The following is a 5,436-nucleotide window of genomic DNA, read 5'->3' on the forward strand; positions in this document are numbered from 1 at the left end:
AGAGTCAACACAAATCAACATAATCAGAAATGAGAATGGAAAAATCACGACAGACTCCACAGAAATACAAAGAATTATTAAAGACTACTATGAAAACCTATATGCCAACAAGCTGGAAAACCTAGAAGAAATGGACAACTTCCTAGAAAAATACAACCTCCCAAGACTGACCAAGGAAGAAACACAAAAGTTAAACAAACCAATTACAAGCAAAGAAATTGAAACAGTAATCAAAAAACTACCCAAGAACAAAACCCCGGGGCCGGACGGATTTACCTCGGAATTTTATCAGACACACAGAGAAGACATAATACCCATTCTCCTTAAAGTGTTCCACAAAATAGAAGAAGAGGGAATACTCCCAAACTCATTCTATGAAGCCAACATCACCCTAATACCAAAACCAGGCAAAGACCCCACCAAAAAAGAAAATTACAGACCAATATCCCTGATGAACGTAGATGCAAAAATACTCAATAAAATATTAGCAAACAGAATTCAACAGTATATCAAAAGGATCATACACCATGACCAAGTGGGGTTCATCCCAGGGATGCAAGGATGGTACAACATTCAAAAATCCATCAACATCATCCACCACATCAACAAAAAGAAAGACAAAAACCACATGATCATCTCCATAGATGCTGAAAAAGCATTTGACAAAATTCAACATCCATTCATGATAAAAACTCTCAGCAAAATGGGAATAGAGGGCAAGTACCTCAACATAATAAAGGCCATATATGATAAACCCACAGCCAGCATTATACTGAACAGCGAGAAGCTGAAAGCATTTCCACTGAGATCGGGAACCAGACAGGGATGCCCACTCTCCCCACTGTTATTTAACATAGTACTGGAGGTCCTAGCCACGGCAATCAGACAAAACAAAGAAATACAAGGAATCCAGATTGGTAAAGAAGAAGTTAAACTGTCACTATTTGCAGATGATATGATACTGTACATAAAAAACCCTAAAGACTCCACTCCAAAACTACTAGAACTGATATCGGAATACAGCAAAGTTGCAGGATACAAAATCAACACACAGAAATCTGTAGCTTTCCTATACACTAACAACGAATCAATAGAAAGAGAAATCAGGAAAACAATTCCATTCACCATTGCATCAAAAAGAATAAAATACCTAGGAATAAACCTAACCAAGGAAGTGAAAGACTTATACTCTGAAAACTACAAGTCACTCTTAAGAGAAATTAAAGGGGACACTAATAAATGGAAACTCATCCCATGCTCATGGCTAGGAAGAATTAATATCGTCAAAATGGCCATCCTGCCAAAAGCAATATACAAATTTGATGCAATCCCTCTCAAATTACCAGCAACATTCTTCAATGAATTGGAACAAATAATTCAAAAATTCATATGGAAACACCAAAGACCCCGAATAGCCAAAGCAATCCTGAAAAAGAAGAATAAAGTAGGGGGGATCTCACTCCCCAACTTCAAGCTCTACTACAAAGCCATAGTAATCAAGACAATTTGGTACTGGCACAAGAACAGAGCCACAGACCAGTGGAACAGATTAGAGACCCCAGAAATTAACCCAAACATATATGGTCAATTAATATTTGATAAAGGAGCCATGGACATACAATGGCAAAATGACAGTCTCTTCAACAGATGGTGCTGGCAAAACTGGACAGCTACATGTAGGAGAATGAAACTGGACCATTGTCTAACCCCATATACAAAGGTAAACTCAAAATGGATCAAAGACCTGAATGTAAGTCACGAAACCATTAAACTCTTGGAAAAAAACATAGGCAAAAACCTCTTAGACATAAACATGAGTGATCTCTTCTTGAACATATCTCCCCGGGCAAGGAAAACAACAGCAAAAATGAGCAAGTGGGACTACATTAAGCTGAAAAGCTTCTGTACAGCGAAAGACACCATCAATAGAACAAAAAGGAACCCTACAGTATGGGAGAATATATTTGAAAATGACAGATCTGATAAAGGCTTGACGTCCAGAATATATAAAGAGCTCACACGCCTCAACAAACAAAAAACAAATAACCCAATTAAAAAATGGGCAGAGGAACTGAACAGACAGTTCTCCAAAAAAGAAATACAGATGGCCAAGAGACACATGAAAAGATGCTCCACATCGCTAATTATCAGAGAAATGCAAATTAAAACTACAATGAGGTATCACCTCACACCAGTAAGGATAGCTGCCATCCAAAAGACAAACAACAACAAATGTTGGCGAGGCTGTGGAGAAAGGGGAACCCTCCTACACTGCTGGTGGGAATGTAAATTAGTTCAACCATTGTGGAAAGCAGTATGGAGGTGCATCAAAATGCTCAAAACAGACCTACCATTTGACCCAGGAATTCCACTCCTAGGAATTTACCCTAAGAACGCAGCAATCAAGTTTGAGAAAGACAGATGCACTCCTATGTTTATCGCAGCACTATTTACAATAGCCAAGAATTGGAAGCAACCTAAATGTCCATCTGTAGATGAATGGATAAAGAAGATGTGGTACATATACACAATGGAATACTACTCAGCCATAAGAAGTGGAAAAATCCAACCATTTGCAGCAACATGGATGGAGCTGGAGAGTATTATGCTCAGTGAAATAAGCCAAGCGGAGAAAGAGAAATACCAAATGATTTCACTCATCTGAGGAGTATAGGAACAAAGGAAAAACTGAAGGAACAAAACAGCAGCAGAATTACAGAACCCAAAAATGGACTAACAGGTACCAAAGGGAAAGGAACTGGGGAGGATGGGTGGGCAGGGAGGGATAAGGGGGGGGAAGAAGAAGGGGGGTATTAAGATTAGCATGCATGGGGGGGAGGGAGAAAGGGGAGGGTGGGCTGCACAACACAGAGAGGACAAGTAGTGACTCTACAACATTTTGCTAAGCTGATGGACAGTAACCGTAATGTGGTTGTTAGGGGGGACCTGATATAGGGGAGAGCATAGTAAACATAGTATTCTTCAGGTAAGTGTAGATTAAAAATTTAAAAAAAAAAAAAAAGAAAGAAAGAAAGAAAAGGGGGATTACTCCTTAACAGGATAAAACTATTGGTAAATCAAAGATCAACGCATGCTTTAAATATCCTTAATGTTGATCACTTAAAGGGTGTCAGATGATCAGCTATGGAGGTACTCTTTTCTGATAATATTCCTTTCTCTTAATTAAAAAAAAAAAAAAAAAGCAGTTACTGTGTGCTGACCTCCAATGAGTTCTGCACAGTGGTATAGAGGGCATGTCAAAGTGTGGGCAAAGGGTCTGTTTGTTTCTACGCAGAAGATCAAGGCCTAGCTTGGATACCCAGAAAATGAACTAAGATACGATATGAGGAGGAGCTTCCGGCATCAGCACTCTCTGGAGGACTCGTGCCGGGGGATGATCATCAAAAAGCCTCCACAGGGATCCGGACGATGCTGCGGTTGTGGCTGCATCCAGCCCACCATCTCCTGGACTTGCCATGAGAAGGAGGAGGGAGATGTCTAGGCTGGCATGTGCATACAGTGAGACAACGAATTTGACCGGATCTGTCTGTTGGAACTCAACCAGGAGTTGGGAGGGGTGCAAGTTGTAGCACCCCAAAATCTCATGACTATAGACTATCTATGGTTAAAAGAACATATGGGATGTGAACAGATCCCAGAAATGGGCTGCTTTAATTTGTCTGATGGTTCAAGTACAGTTGGAAAATATCCATCATATCATAGATAAATTTTCACAAATGCCTAGGGTGCCTAAATGGTTTTCTTGGCTTCACTGGAGATGGCTGGTAATTATAGATTTGCTTTGTTTATGTCACCGTATTCCTATTATGTCAATATGTGTGTGCAAATTAGTTAGTAGTTTAAAACCTATACATACTTAAGGTACTATACAAGAAGATATGTCAAAGAAATAATCAATCCTCCCAAGTTTCCTTCATATGCTACATCTATAGCTTTTCTTCTTCCTTCCTAATTACAACCCTTAAATAGAATTCGTGCCTCATATCGAATTTACCGAGTATCATAATTCCTCCAGGTGGTAAAGATACCTCGAGACAAGTGCTGGGCATAGAAGCCACAGGGCATAAATCTGCAAAGAAGTAAAAAGCTAACCTTTGCAAACAATATGGCTTCTCTCTCACTTACCAACTTTACATTTCCCTGTATGGCCCCGGAAGATGACTGGTTAGCCAGAGACGGGTAAGATTCCTCAAGGGAGGAACAACCTAAGACAGGCACAGTCGCAGGGGGGCCATCAGGTGAGAATTTGGGGATCAACAGAGGTGAGGCTCAGAACCTCACCCCCCCTGTTTTGAGAGAAATCTTCTGCATCCGTGGATGTTTTGCTGCCCTTGTCTAGCCTGGATTAATACTTAGTCCATAGGCACACACCTGATCATCTGATCATCTACATTTGCCTTCTTACAGCACTAAACTATGTTTTCTACCTTTATCTTGCATCTACCTACCACTTCAGCATTTTATTAAAAATAAAAATAATAATAATAATAGGAGAAATGTGGGATCAACATATAAATCAAGTACAAAAATCAAATGAATATTCATATTTGACCTGATGGTTTATAGGTCATATTGCATGATCAAAACCGAAAGTTTCTGTGATGACTGCCCTTGTACTGTTCACCATGTAAGAATTTATTCACTCTGTAAGAATTCGTTCACCATGTAAGAACTTGTTCGTTATGCTTCAGAAGATTGGAGACTGACGAGAATTAGGCTTGAGATGGATTAATGATTGTACATTGAGCATTGACCCCCCTATACTGAATTTTATTGTTGTTAACAACCATTTGATCAATAAATATGAGAGATGCCCTCTCAAAAAAAAAAAAAAAAAAAAAAAAATTCCTCAGTATAGAGAGAATTTTATCCATTAAAGTAATATGCTCTGGGAAAAAAAAAAAAAAAAAAAAAATACAGACACTCACCCCAGACCTACTGAGTCCGAATCTGTGGTTTACCAAGGGCCCCAGGAGAGGCATATGCACTGTAGAGTTTGAGAAGCGCTGGTCTAGGTGGGGCGCCATGATGCTGGAATGCTCTATTCCATCTCTATGGAAAACATCCTCTATTAGAAACTGGATGGGACAGACGGATGTAGCAAGACTCCTACACAGAAGCGTCCATTTCCCACCAGTTTCTGTTGCCCCACCTCCCTACCTGTTTAAAATCCACTTGTTGTCATTACCAAGGCCCTCTTCCCGCACTTACACACACCTTGTCTGACTGCTACACATAAATATACTACCAGTGGTGAATATTATGAACCTACTTATCTATTTTTGCATTCTTATGGTTCATTTGTAATGAAGATGGATTAAAATAAATCTGTTGCTGATTGGCTTCAATTTTTATAATAAAGGGAATAAACTCAGTTTCTCTATCATTCTTAACAAATCCCCACTTTATAGTCTA

This window comes from Manis javanica, chromosome 16, assembly GCF_040802235.1.
Source record: "Manis javanica isolate MJ-LG chromosome 16, MJ_LKY, whole genome shotgun sequence".
In the NCBI taxonomy this organism is placed as follows: Eukaryota; Metazoa; Chordata; class Mammalia; order Pholidota; family Manidae; genus Manis; species Manis javanica.